This window comes from Chenopodium quinoa, unplaced genomic scaffold (genome assembly GCF_001683475.1).
Source record: "Chenopodium quinoa cultivar QQ74 unplaced genomic scaffold, ASM168347v1, whole genome shotgun sequence".
Taxonomy (NCBI): domain Eukaryota; kingdom Viridiplantae; phylum Streptophyta; class Magnoliopsida; order Caryophyllales; family Amaranthaceae; genus Chenopodium; species Chenopodium quinoa.
The window spans coordinates 90,741-106,658 of NW_018744235.1; the positions used below are offsets into that span (position 1 = coordinate 90,741).

Sequence of the window (15,918 nt, forward strand, 5' to 3'; positions counted from 1 at the left end):
ACCCCTTGTTTAGTCAAGATTTTAGAAAATCCACAATCTTGAAGTAACGATCCAATCTTGAAGGATTTCTTTAAGATTGAATAAAAACGAACCGATATTTCTCCTCACAAGATCACTCCTGAAACTTATGATTCGAATCCCCAAATTAATTAACCCACTCCTGGACGCTAATTATTTTGAGATTAAACTCTTAGCCTACTCCTAGACACTAAGTGTTTAATGTTCTAATCTTCAACCAACTCCTTGAATTGAAAACTAGCAAAAGAATTTGTAAGCAATTAAGCAAAACAAACAATAAACTTGTATTAAATTTTCTGGTTTTGATGTGTTCTTCAAAGCCACGAAAATAAGCTTTTAAAAGCCTCAAAAGAGGTCTCCTAGTCCTCCTAGAAGTAGAAGATCTAACCTAGATAGGATTCTAATAATCCTACATAAGATAGAATTTCAATCCTATCAAAGATAAGATTGCTAGGTAGTTTATTCCTAATCAAACTCTAACTAACTAAAAACTTTCCTAATCACCTTATGAAGTTTATAGCAACTAAATGACAGAAAAATAAACTTATCCTAATTGCTTAAACCAAGAAAAACCCTTTCAAGTGAAAGGTAAAAACTTGCAAGCAAAACTCTAGAAAAAACTAAGTAAAGAAAATCTTTCTTTTTGTACTGCCGCCGAACTACCACCTCACGCGCCTCCATCCTCGACACGCGCCCCACCACCGTGTAGCTGGACTCAGGCCGGAGCTAGGAAGCCGGCGCGTGGCACCCAGATCGGCGCGTCGCCACCGCTGTTGTCGTCGGAACCCAACTGGTCCTTGACTTCTTCTTCAATGGCTGCGCATGTTAACCATTCTTGATTCTTTGCTCCAAGCTCGAACCCTAATGGCCTTAAAACCAATATGATTGGCTCTTCAAAAGAATTTCCCTCTTGATTCACATCAATTAGCTTTGTAGAATGCATTTCAATTTCATTTGATTTTAAATGACTTTGTTTGAATGTGTTTGACTTTCATTCGATTTAAATTGCTTTGTTTGAATGTGTTTCACTTTCATTTGATTCCATTAGCTTTATAAAATGTATTTGACTTTCATTTGATTCAAATAGCTTTGTTTGAATGTGTTTAACTCTCAAATGACTCAAATAGCTTTGTTTGAATGTGTTTGACTTTCATTTGATTCAATTAGCTTTGTAGAATGTATTTGACTTTCATTTTATTCAAATAGCTTTGTTTGAATTTGTTTGATTTTCATTTGATTCAATTAGCATTGTAGAATGTATTTTACTTTCATTTGATTCAAATAGCTTTGTTTGAATGGTTTTGACTTTCGTTTGATTCAATTAGCTTTATAGAATGTATTTGACTTTCATTTGATACAAAAAGCTTTGTTTGAATGTGTTTGACTTTCATTTGATTCAATTAGCTTTGTAGAATGTATTTGACATTCATTTAATTAAAATAGCTTTGTTTGAATGTGTTTGACTTTCATTTGATTCAATTAGCTTTGTAGAATGTATTTAACTTTCATTTGATTCAAATAGCTTTGTTTGAATGTGTTTGACTTTCATGTGATTCAATTAGCATTGTAAAATGTATTTCACTTTCATTTGATTTAAATTGCTTTGTTTGAATGTGTTTGACTTTCATATTATTCAATTAGCTTTGTAGAATGTATTTGACTTTCATTTGATTCAAATAGATTTGTTTGAATGTTTTTTACTTTCATTTGATTCAATTAGCTTTTTAGAATGTATTTGACTTTCATTTGATTCAAATAGCTTTGTGTGAATGTATTTGACTGATATTTGATTCAACTAGCTTTGTTTGAATGTGTTTGACTTTCATTTGATTAAATTAGCTTTGTAGAATGCATTTCACTTTCATTTGATTTTAAATAACTTTGTTTGAATGTGTTTGACTTTCATTTGATTTAAATTGCTTTGTTTGAATGTGTTTCACTTTCATTTGATTCCATTAGCTTTATAGAATGTATTTGACTTTCATTTGATTCAAATAGCTTTGTTTGAATGTGTTTAACTCTCAAATGACTCAAATAGCTTTGTTTGAATGTGTTTGACTTTCATTTGATTCAATTAGCTTTGTAGAATGTATTTGACTTTCATTTTATTCAAATAGCTTTGTTTGAATGTGTTTGATTTTCATTTGATTCAATTAGCATTGTAGAATGTATTTTACTTTCATTTGATTCAAATAGCTTTGTTTGAATGGTTTTGACTTTCGTTTGATTCAATTAGCTTTGTAGAATGTATTTGACTTTCATTTGATACAAATAGCTTTGTTTGAATGTGTTTGACTTTCATTTGATTCAATTAGCTTTTGTAGAATGTATTTTACTTTCATTTGATTCAAATAGCTTTGTTTGAATGTGTTTGACTTTCATTCGATTCAATTAGCTTTGTAGAATAAATTTGACTTGAATTTGATGCAAATAAATTTGTTTGAAAGTGTTTGACTTTCATTTGATTTAAATAGATTTGTAGAATGCATTTCACTTTCATTTAATTTAAATAGCTTTGTTTAAACGTGTTTGACTTTCATTTGATCAAATAGCTTTATTTGAATGTGTTTGAATTTTATTTTATTCAATTAGCTTTGTAGAATGCATTTCACTTTCATTTGATTTAAATAGCTTTGTTTGAACGTGTTTGACTTTCATTTGATTCAAATAGCTTTGTTTGAATGTGTTTGAATTTCATTTGATTCAATTAGCTTTGTAGAATGTATTTGACTCTCATTTGGTTCGAATAGCTTTGTTTAAATGTGTTTGACTATCACTTGATTCAATTAGCTTTTTAGAATGTATTTGACTTTCATTTTATTCAAATCGCTTTGTTTGAATGTGTTTGACTTTCATTTGATTAAATTAGCTTTGTAGAATGTATTTGACTTTCATTTGATTCAAATAGCTTTGTTTGAATTTGTTTGACTTTCATTTGATTCAATTAGCTTTGTTGAATGTATTTGACTTTCATTTGATTCAAATAGCTTTGTTTGAATGTGTTTGACTTTCGTTTGATTCAATTAGCTTTGTAGAATGTATTTGACTTTCATTTGATTCGAATAGCTTTGTTTGAATGTGTTTGACTTTTATTTGATTCAATTAGCTTTGTAGAATGCATTTGACTTTCATTTGATTCAAATAGCTTTGTTGGAATGTCTTTAACTCTCAATTGATTCAAATAGCTTTGTTTGAATGTGTTTGACTTTCATTTGATTCAAATAGCTTTGTTTTAATGTGTTTAACTTTCATTTGATTCAATCAGCTTTATAGAATGTATTTGACTTTTATTTGATTTAATTAACTTTGTTTGAATGTGTTTGACTCTCATTTGATTCAAATAGCATTGTTTGAATTTTTTTTACTTTCATTTGATTAAATTAGCTTTGTAGAATGCATTTCACTTTCATTTGATTTTAAATAACTTTGTTTGAATGTGTTTGACTTTCATTTGATTTAAATTGCTTTGTTTGAATGTGTTTCACTTTCATTTGATTCAATTAGCTTTATAGAATGTATTTGACTTTAAATAACTTTGTATGAATGTGTTTGACTTTCATTTGATTCAATTAGCTTTGTAGAATAAATTTGACTTGAATTTGATTTTAAATAACTTTGTTTGAATGTGTTTGACTTTCATTTGATTCAAATAGCTTTGTTTGAATGTGTTTAACTCTCAATTTATTCAAATAGCTTTGTTTCAATGTGTTTGACTTTCATTTGATTCAATTAGCTTTGTAGAATGTATTTGACTTTCATTTTATTCAAATCGCTTTGTTTGAATGTGTTTGACTTTCATTTGATTCAATTAGCTATTTAGAATGTATTTGACTTTCATTTGATTCAAATAGCTTTGTGTGAATGTATTTGACTCATATTTGATTCAACTAGCTTTGTTTGAATGTGTTTGACTTTCATTTGATTAAATTAGCTTTGTAGAATGCATTTCACTTTTATTTGATTTTATATAACTTTGTTTGAATGTGTTTGACTTTCATTTGATTTAAATTGCTTTGTTTGAATGTGTTTCACTTTCATTTGATTCAATTAGCTTTATAGAATGTATTTTACTTTCATTTGATTAAAATAGCTTTTTTAGAATGTGTTTAACTCTCAATTGACTCAAATAGCTTCGTTTGAATATGTTTGACTTTCATTTGATTCAATTAGCTTTGTAGAATGTATTTGACTTTCATTTTATTCAAATAGCTTTGTTTGAATGTGTTTGACTTTCATTTGATTCAATTAGCTTTGTAGAATGTATTTGACTTTCATTTTATTCAACTAGCTTTGTTTGAATGTGTTTGACTTTCATTTGATTCTAATAGCTTTGTTTTAATGTGTTTAACTTTCATTTGATTCAATCAGCTTTATTTGAATGTGTTTAACTATTATTTGATTTAATTAACTTTGTTTGAATGTGTTTGACTCTCATTTGATTCAAATAGCATTGTTTGTATGTTTTTTATTTTCATTTGTTTCAATTAACTTTATAGAATGCATTTCACTTTCATTTGATTTAAATAACTTTGTTTGAATGTGTTTGACTTTCATTTAATTCTAATAGCTTTGTTTGAATGTGTTTGAATTTCATTTGATTCAATTAGCTTTGTAGAATGTATTAGACTTTCATTTGATTCAAATAGCTTTGTGTGAATGTATTTGACTCATATTCGATTCAACTAGCTTTGTTTGAATGTGTTTGACTTTCATTTGATTATATTAGCTTTGTAGAATGCATTTCACTTTCATTTGATTTTAAATAACTTTGTTTGAATGTGTTTAACTTTCATTTGATTTAAATTGCTTTGTTTGAATGCGTTTCACTTTCATTTGATTCAATTAGCTTTATAGAATATATTTGACTTTCATTTGATTCAAATAGCTTTGTTTGAATGTGTTTAACTCTCAATTGATTCAAATAGCTTTGTTTGAATGTGTTTGAATTTCATTTGATTTAATTAGCTTTGTAGAATGTATTTGACTTTCATTTTATTCAAATAGCTTTGTTTGAATGTGTTTGACTTTCATTTGATTCAATTAGCATTGTAGAATGTATTTGACTTTTATTTGATACAAATAGCTTTGTTTGAATGTGTTTGACTTTCAATTGATTCAATTAGCTTTGTAGAATGTATTTGACTGTCATTTGATTCAAATAGCTTTGTTTGAATGTGTTTGAATTTCATTTAATTCAATTTGCTTTGTAGAATGCATTTCACATTGTTTGAATGTGTTTGACTTTCATTTCATTTAAATTGCTTTGTTTGAATGTGTTTCACTTTCATTTGATTCAATTAGCTTTATAGAATGTATTTGACTTTCATTTGATTCAAATAGCTTTGTTTGAATGTGTTTAACTCTCAATTGATTCAAATAGCTTTGTTTGAATGTGTTTGACTTTCATTTGATTCAATTAGCATTGTAGAATGTATTTGACTTTCATTTGATTCAAATAGCTTTGTTTGAATGTGTTTGACTTTCATTTGATTCAATTAGCTTTGTAGAATGTATTTGACTTTCATTTGATACAAATAGCTTTGTTTGAATGTGTTTGACTTTCATTTGATTCAATTAGCTTTGTAGAATGTATTTTACTTTCATTTGATTCAAATAGCTTTGTTTGAACGTGTTTGACTTTCATTTGATTCAAATAGCTTTGTTTGAATGTGTTTGACTTTCATTTTATTCAATTAGCTTTGTAGAATGTATTTGACTTTCATTTGATTCAAATAGGGTTGTTTGAATGTGTTTGACTTTCATCTGATTCAATTAGCTTTGTAGAATGCATTTCACTTTCATTTCATTTAAATAGCTTTGTTTGAACGTGTTTGACTTTCATTTGATTCAAATAGCTTTGTTTGAATGTGTTAGACTTTCATTTGATTCAATTAGCTTTGTTGAATTTAATTGACTTTCATTTGATTTAAATAGGGTTGTTTGAATGTGTTTGACTTTCATCTGATTCAATTAGCTTTGTAGAATGTATTTGACTTTTATTTGATTCAAATAGCTTTGTTTGAACTAGTTTGACTTTTATGTGATTCAATTAGCTTTGTAGAATGCATTTCACTTTCATTTGATTTAAATTGCTTTGTTTGAATGTGTTTAACTTTCATTTGATCAAATAGCTTTATTTGAATGTGTTTGACTTTCATTTGATTTAAATTGCTTTGTTTGAATGTGTTTGACTTTCATTTGATTCAAATAGCTTTATTTGAATGTGTTTGACTTTTATTTGATTCAATTAGCTTTGTAGAATGCATTTCACTTTCATTTGATTTAAATAGCTTTGTTTGAACGTGTTTGACTTTCATTTGATTTAAATAGCTTTATTTGAATGTGTTTGACTTTCATTTGATTCAATTAGCTTTGTAGAATGTATTTGACTTTCATTTGATTCAAATAGCTTTGTTTGAATGTGTTTGACCTTCATGTGATTCAATTAGCTTTGTAAAATGTATTTCACTTTCATTTGATTTAAATTGCTTTGTTTGAATGTGTTTGACTTTCATATTATTCAATTAGCTTTGTAGAATGTATTTGACTTTCATTTGATTCAAATAGCTTTGTTTGAATGTTTTTTACTTTCATTTGATTCAATTAGCTTTTTAGAATGTATTTGACTTTCATTTAATTCAAATAGCTTTGTTTCAATGTGTTTGACTTTCATTTGATTCAATTAGCTTTGTAGAATGTATTTAACTTTTATTTGATTTAATTAGCTTTGTTTGAATGTATTTGACTCTCATTTGATTCAAATAGCTTTATTTGAATGTGTTTGACTATCATTTGATTCAATTAGCTTTGTAGAATGTATTTAACTTTCATTTGATTTAATTAACTTTGTTTGAATGTATTTGACTCTCATTTGATTCAAATAGCTTTGTTTGAATGTGTTTGACTTTCATTTGATTCAATTAGCTTTGTAGAATGTATTTGACTTTCATTTGATTCAAAAACCTTTGTTTGAATGTATTTGATTCATATTTGATTCAAATAACTTTGTTTGAATGGGTTTGACTTTCATTTGATTAAAATAGCTTTGTTTGAATGTGTTTGAATTTCATTTGATTCAATTAGCTTTGTAGAATGTATTTGACTCTCATTTGGTTCGAATAGCTTTGTTTAAATATGTTTGACTATCACTTGATTCAATTAGCTTTTTAGAATGTATTTGACTTTCATTTTATTCAAATCGCTTTGTTTGAATGTGTTTGACTTTCATTTGATTAAATTAGCTTTGTAGAATGTATTTGACTTTCATTTGATTCAAATAGCTTTGTTTGAATTTGTTTGACTTTCATTTGATTCAATTAGCTTTGTTGAATGTATTGGACTTTCATTTGATTCAAATAGCTTTGTTTGAATGTGTTTGACTTTCGTTTGATTCAATTAGCTTTGTAGAATGTATTTGACTTTCATTTGATTCGAATAGCTTTGTTTGAATGTGTTTGACTTTTATTTGATTCAATTAGCTTTGTAGAATGCATTTGACTTTCATTTGATTCAAATAGCTTTGTTGGAATGTCTTTAACTCTCAATTGATTCAAATAGCTTTGTTTGAATGTGTTTGACTTTCATTTGATTCAAATAGCTTTGTTTTAATGTGTTTAACTTTCATTTGATTCAATCAGCTTTATAGAATGTATTTGACTTTTATTTGATTTAATTAACTTTGTTTGAATGTGTTTGACTCTCATTTGATTCAAATAGCATTGTTTGAATTTTTTTTACTTTCATTTGATTAAATTAGCTTTGTAGAATGCATTTCACTTTCATTTGATTTTAAATAACTTTGTTTGAATATGTTTGACTTTCATTTGATTTAAATTGCTTTGTTTGAATGTGTTTCACTTTCATTTGATTCAATTAGCTTTATAGAATGTATTTGACTTTAAATAACTTTGTATGAATGTGTTTGACTTTCATTTGATTCAATTAGCTTTGTAGAATAAATTTGACTTGAATTTGATTTTAAATAACTTTGTTTGAATGTGTTTGACTTTCATTTGATTCAAATAGCTTTGTTTGAATGTGTTTAACTCTCAATTTATTCAAATAGCTTTGTTTCAATGTGTTTGACTTTCATTTGATTCAATTAGCTTTGTAGAATGTATTTGACTTTCATTTGATACAAATAGCTTTGTTTGAATGTGTTTGACTTTCATTTGATTCAATTAGCTTTGTAGAATGTATTTGACTTTCATTTGATTCAAATAGCTTTGTTTGAATTTGTTTGACTTTCATTTGATTCAATTAGCTTTGTTGAATGTATTTGACTTTCATTTGATTCAAATAGCTTTGTTTGAATGTGTTTGACTTTCGTTTGATTCAATAAGCTTTGTAGAACGTATTTGACTTTCATTTGATTCGAATAGCTTTGTTTGAATGTGTTTGACTTTTATTTGATTCAATTAGCTTTGTAGAATGCATTTGACTTTCATTTGATTCAAATAGCTTTGTTGGAATGTCTTTAACTCTCAATTGATTCAAATAGCTTTGTTTGAATGTGTTTGACTTTCATTTGATTCAAATAGCTTTGTTTTAATGTGTTTAACTTTCATTTGATTCAATCAGCTTTATAGAATGTATTTGACTTTTATTTGATTTAATTAACTTTGTTTGAATGTGTTTGACTCTCATTTGATTCAAATAGAATTGTTTGAATTTTTTTTACTTTCATTTGATTAAATTAGCTTTGTAGAATGCATTTCACTTTCATTTGATTTTAAATAACTTTGTTTGAATGTGTTTGACTTTCATTTGATTTAAATTGCTTTGTTTGAATGTGTTTCACTTTCATTTGATTCAATTAGCTTTATAGAATGTATTTGACTTTAAATAACTTTGTATGAATGTGTTTGACTTTCATTTGATTCAATTAGCTTTGTAGAATAAATTTGACTTGAATTTGATTTTAAATAACTTTGTTTGAATGTGTTTGACTTTCATTTGATTCAAATAGCTTTGTTTGAATGTGTTTAACTCTCAATTTATTCAAATAGCTTTGTTTCAATGTGTTTGACTTTCATTTGATTCAATTAGCTTTGTAGAATGTATTTGACTTTCATTTTATTCAAATCGCTTTGTTTGAATGTGTTTGACTTTCATTTGATTCAATTAGCTTTGTAGAATGTATTTGACTTTCATTTGATTCAAATAGCTTTGTTTGAATTTGTTTGACTTTCATTTGATTCAATTAGCTTTGTTGAATGTATTTGACTTTCATTTGATTCAAATAGCTTTGTTTGAATGTGTTTGACTTTCGTTTGATTCAATAAGCTTTGTAGAACGTATTTGACTTTCATTTGATTCGAATAGCTTTGTTTGAATGTGTTTGACTTTTATTTGATTCAATTAGCTTTGTAGAATGCATTTGACTTTCATTTGATTCAAATAGCTTTGTTGGAATGTCTTTAACTCTCAATTGATTCAAATAGCTTTGTTTGAATGTGTTTGACTTTCATTTGATTCAAATAGCTTTGTTTTAATGTGTTTAACTTTCATTTGATTCAATCAGCTTTATAGAATGTATTTGACTTTTATTTGATTTAATTAACTTTGTTTGAATGTGTTTGACTCTCATTTGATTCAAATAGAATTGTTTGAATTTTTTTTACTTTCATTTGATTAAATTAGCTTTGTAGAATGCATTTCACTTTCATTTGATTTTAAATAACTTTGTTTGAATGTGTTTGACTTTCATTTGATTTAAATTGCTTTGTTTGAATGTGTTTCACTTTCATTTGATTCAATTAGCTTTATAGAATGTATTTGACTTTAAATAACTTTGTATGAATGTGTTTGACTTTCATTTGATTCAATTAGCTTTGTAGAATAAATTTGACTTGAATTTGATTTTAAATAACTTTGTTTGAATGTGTTTGACTTTCATTTGATTCAAATAGCTTTGTTTGAATGTGTTTAACTCTCATTTTATTCAAATAGCTTTGTTTCAATGTGTTTGACTTTCATTTGATTCAATTAGCTTTGTAGAATGTATTTCTCTTTCATTTGATTCAATTAGCTTTATAGAATGTATTTGACTTTCCTTTGATTCAAATAGCTTTGTTTGAATGTGTTTAACTCTCAATTGACTCAAATAGCTTTGTTTGAATGTGTTTAACTCTCAATTGACTCAAATAGCTTTGTTTGAATGTGTTTGACTTTCATTTGATTTAATTAGCATTGTAGAATGTATTTGACTTTCATTTGATTTAAATAGCTTTGTTTGAATGTGTTTGACTTTCATTTGATTCAATTAGGTTTGTAGAATGTATTTGACTTTCATTTGATACAAATAGCTTTGTTTGAATGTGTTTGACTTTCATTTGATTCAATTAGCTTTGTAGAATGTATTTTACTTTCATTTGATTCAAATAGCTTTGTTTGAATGTGTTTGACTTTCATTCGATTCAATTAGCTTTGTAGAATAAATTTGACTTGAATTTGATGCAAATAAATTTGTTTGAAAGTGTTTGACTTTCATTTGATTTAAATAGATTTGTAGAATGCATTTCACTTTCATTTCATTTAAATAGCTTTGTTTGAACGTGTTTGACTTTCATTTGATTCAAATAGCTTTGTTTGAATGTGTTTGACTTTCATTTGATTCAATTAGCTTTGTAGAATGTATTTGACTTTCATTTGATTCAAATAGGGTTGTTTGAATGTGTTTGACTTTCATCTGATTCACTTAGCTTTGTAGAATGTATTTGACTTTCATTTGATTCAAATAGCTTTGTTTGAATGAGTTTGACTTTTATTTGATTCAATTAGCTTTGTAGAATGCATTTCACTTTCATTTGATTTAAATATCTTTGTTTGAACGTGTTTGACTTTCATTTGATTCAAATAGCTTTGTTTGAATGTGTTTGACTTTCATTTGATTCAATTAGCTTTGTAGAATGTATTTGACTTTCATTTAATTCAAATAGCTTTGTTTGAATGTGTTTGACTTTCATGTGATTCAATTAGCTTTGTAAAATGTATTTCACTTTCATTTGATTTAAATTGCTTTGTTTGAATGTGTTTGACTTTCATATTATTCAATTAGCTTTGTAGAATGTATTTGACTTTCATTTGATTCAAATAGCTTTGTTTGAATGTTTTTTTACTTTCATTTGATTCAATTAGCTTTTTAGAATGTATTTGACTTTCATTTAATTCAAATAGCTTTGTTTCAATTTGTTTGACTTTCATTTGATTCAATTAGCTTTGTAGAATGTATTTAACTTTTATTTGATTTAATTGGCTTTGTTTGAATGTATTTGACTTTAATTTGATTCAAATAGCTTTATTTGAATGTGTTTGACTTTCATTTGATTCAATTAGCTTTGTAGAATGTATTTGACTTTCATTTGATTTAAAAACCTTTGTTTGAATGTATTTGATTCATATTTGATTCAAATAACTTTGTTTGAATGTGTTTGACTTTCATTTGATTCAAATAGCTTTGTTTGAATGGGTTTGACTTTCATTTGATTCAAATAGCTTTGTTGAATGTATTTGACTTTCATTTGGTTCGAATAGCTTTGTTTGAATGTGTTTGACTATCATTTGATTCAATTAGCTTTTTAGAATGTATTTGACTTTCATTTGATTCAATTAGCTTTGTAGAATGTATTTAACTTTTATTTGATTTAATTGGCTTTGTTTGAATGTATTTGACTCTCATTTGATTCAAATAGCTTTGTTTGAATGTGTTTGACTTTCATTTGATTCAGTTAGCTTTGAAGAATGTATTTGACTTTCATTTGATTCAAATAGCTTTGTGTGAATGTATTTGACTCATATTCGATTCAACTAGCTTTGTTTGAATGTGTTTGACTTTCATTTGATTAAATTAGCTTTGTAGAATGCATTTCACTTTCATTTAATTTTAAATAACTTTGTTTGAATGTGTTCAACTTTCATTTGATTTAAATTGCTTTGTTTGAATGTGCTTCACTTTCATTTGATTCAATTAGCTTTATAGAATGTATTTGACTTTCATTTGATTCAAATAGCTTTGTTTGAATGTGTTTAACTCTCAATTGATTCAAACAGCTTTGTTTGAATGTGTTTAACTTTCATTTGATTCAATTAGCTTTGTAGAATGTATTTGACTTTCATTTGATACAAATAGCTTTGTTTGAATGTGTTTGACTTTCAGTTGATTCAATTAGCTTTGTAGAATATATTTGACTTTCATTTGATTCAAATAGCTTTGTTTGAATTTGTTTGACTTTCATTTGATTCAATCAGCTTTGAAGAATGTATTTCACTTTCAATTGATTCAAATAGCTTTGTTTGAATGTGTTTGACTTTTGTTTGATTCAATTAGCTTTGTAGAATGTATTTGACTTTCATTTGATTCGAATAGCTTTGTTTAAATTTGTTTGACTTTTATTTGATTCAATTAGCTTTGTAGAATGCATTTGACTTTCATTTGATTCAAATAGCTTTGTTTGAATGTGTTTAACTCTCAATTGATTATAATAGCTTTGTTTGAATGTGTTTGACTTTCATTTGATTCAAATAGCTTTGTTTTAATGTGTTTAACTTTCATTTGATTCAATCTGCTTTATAGAATGTATTTGACTTTTATTTGATTTAATTAACTTGTTTGAATGTGTTTGACTCTCATTTGATTCAAATAGTATTGTTTGAATGTTTTTTACTTTCATTTGATTCAATTAACTTTATAGAATGCATTTCTTTTTCATTTGATTTAATAACTTTGTTTGAATGTGTTTGACTTTCATTTGATTCAATTAGCTTTGTAGAATGTATGTGACTTTCATTTGATTCAAATAGCTTTGTTTGAATGTGTTTGACTTTCATTTGATTCAATCAGCTTTGTAGAATGTATTTGACTTTCATTTGATTCAAATAGCATTTTTTGAATGTGTTTGACTTTCATTTGATTCAATCAGCTTTGAAGAATGTATTTGACTTTCAATTGATTCAAATAGCTTTGTTTGAATGTGTTTGACTTTCGTTTGATTCAATTAGCTTTTTAGAATGTATTTGACTTTCATTTGATTCAAATAGCTTTGTGTGAATGTATTTGACTCATATTTGATTCAACTAGCTTTGTTTGAATGTGTTTGACTTTCATTTGATTTAAATTGCTTTGTTTGAATGTGTTTCACTTTCATTTGATTCAATTAGCTTTATAGAATGTATTTGACTTTCATTAGATTAAAATAGCTTTGTTTGAATGTGTTTAACTTTCAATTGACACATATAGCTTTGTTTGAATATGTTTGACTTTCATTTGATTCAATTAGCTTTGTAGAATGTATTTGACTTTCATTTTATTCAAATAGCTTTGTTTGAGTGTGTTTGACTTTCATTTGATTCAATTAGCTTTGTAGAATGTATTTGACTTTCATTTTTTTAATAGCTTTGTATGAATGTGTTTGACTTTCATTCGATTCAATTAGTTTTGTAGAATAAATTTGACTTGAATTTGATTTTAAATAACTTTGTTTGAATGTGTTTGACTTTCATTTGATTCAAATAGCTTTGTTTGAATGTGTTTAACTCTCATTTTATTCAAATAGCTTTGTTTGAATGTGTTTGACTTTCATTTGATTCAATTAGCTTTGTAGAATGTATTTGACTTTCATTTGATTCAAAAACCTTTGTTTGAATGTATTTGATTCATATTTGATTCAAATAACTTTTTTTGAATGTGTTTGACTTTCATTTGATTCAAATAGCTTTGATTGAATGTGTTTGACTTTCATTTGATTCAAATAGCTTTGTAGAATGTATTTGACTTTCATTTGGTTCGAATAGCTTTGTTTGAATGTGTTTGACTATCATTTGATTCAATTAGCTTTTTAGAATGTATTTGACTTTCATTTGATTCAAATAGCTTTGTTTGAATGTGTTTGACTTTCATTTGATTCAATTAGCTTTGTAGAATGTATGTGACTTTCATTTGATTCAAATAGCTTTGTTTGAATGTGTTTGACTTTCATTTGATTCAATTTGCTTTGTAGAATGTATTTGACTTTCATGTGATTCAATTACCTTTGTAAAATGTATTTCACTTTCATTTGATTTAAATTGCTTTGTTTGAATGTGTTTGACTTTCATATTATTCAATTAGCGTTGTAGAATGTATTTGACTTTCATTTGATTCAAATAGCTTTGTTTGAATGTTTTTTACTTTCATTTGATTCAATTAGCTTTTTAGAATGTATTTGACTTTCATTTAATTCAAATAGCTTTGTTTCAATTTGTTTGACTTTCATTTGATTCAATTAGCTTTGTAGAATGTATTTAACTTTTATTTGATTTAATTGGCTTTGTTTGAATGTATTTGACTTTAATTTGATTCAAATAGCTTTATTTGAATGTGTTTGACTTTCATTTGATTCAATTAGCTTTGTAGAATGTATTTAACTTTCATTTGATTTAATTAGCTTTGTTTGAATGTATTTGACTCTCATTTGATTCAAATAGCTTTGTTTGAATGTGTTTGACTTTCATTTGATTCAATTAGCTTTGTAGAATGTATTTGACTTTCATTTGATTCAAAAACCTTTGTTTGAATGTATTTGATTCATATTTGATTCAAATAACTTTGTTTGAATGTGTTTGACTTTCATTTGATTCAAATAGCTTTGTTTGAATGTGTTTGACTTTCATTTGATTCAAATAGCTTTGTTGAATGTATTTGACTTTCATTTGGTTCGAATAGCTTTGTTTGAATGTGTTTGACTATCATTTGATTCAATTAGCTTTTTAGAATGTATTTGACTTTCATTTGATTCAATTAGCTTTGTAGAATGTATTTAACTTTTATTTGATTTAATTGGCTTTGTTTGAATGTATTTGACTCTCATTTGATTCAAATAGCTTTGTTTGAATGTGTTTGACTATCATTTGATTCAATTAGCTTTGAAGAATGTATTTGACTTTTATTTGATTCAAATAGCTTTGTGTGAATGTATTTGACTCATATTCGATTCAACTAGCTTTGTTTGAATGTGTTTGACTTTCATTTGATTAAATTAGCTTTGTAGAATGCATTTCACTTTCATTTAATTTTAAATAACTTTGTTTGAATGTGTTCAACTTTCATTTGATTTAAATTGCTTTGTTTGAATGTGCTTCACTTTCATTTGATTCAATTAGCTTTATAGAATGTATTTGACTTTCATTTGATTCAAATAGCTTTGTTTGAATGTGTTTAACTCTCAATTGATTCAAACAGCTTTGTTTGAATGTGTTTAACTTTCATTTGATTCAATTAGCTTTGTAGAATGTATTTGACTTTCATTTGATACAAATAGCTTTGTTTGAATGTGTTTGACTTTCAGTTGATTCAATTAGCTTTGTAGAATATATTTGACTTTCATTTGATTCAAATAGCTTTGTTTGAATTTGTTTGACTTTCATTTGATTCAATCAGCTTTGAAGAATGTATTTCACTTTCAATTGATTCAAATAGCTTTGTTTGAATGTGTTTGGCTTTTGTTTGATTCAATTAGCTTTGTAGAATGTATTTGACTTTCATTTGATTCGAATAGCTTTGTTTAAATTTGTTTGACTTTTATTTGATTCAATTAGCTTTGTAGAATGCATTTGACTTTCATTTGATTCAAATAGCTTTGTTTGAATGTGTTTAACTCTCAATTGATTATAATAGCTTTGTTTGAATGTGTTTGACTTTCATTTGATTCAAATAGCTTTGTTTTAATGTGTTTAACTTTCATTTGATTCAATCTGCTTTATAGAATGTATTTGACTTTTATTTGATTTAATTAACTTGTTTGAATGTGTTTGACTCTCATTTGATTCAAATAGTATTGTTTGAATGTTTTTTACTTTCATTTGATTCAATTAACTTTATAGAATGCATTTCCTTTTCATTTGATTTAATAACTTTGTTTGAAT

General features: G+C 26.2%; 1 protein-coding gene across 1 annotated transcript in view; it reads right to left on the bottom strand.

Annotated features, from left to right (window-relative positions):
* Positions 1 to 15,918, bottom strand: part of LOC110694068 — a 54,340-nt gene that overhangs the window by 2,682 nt on the left and 35,740 nt on the right. The window lies entirely within an intron of this gene.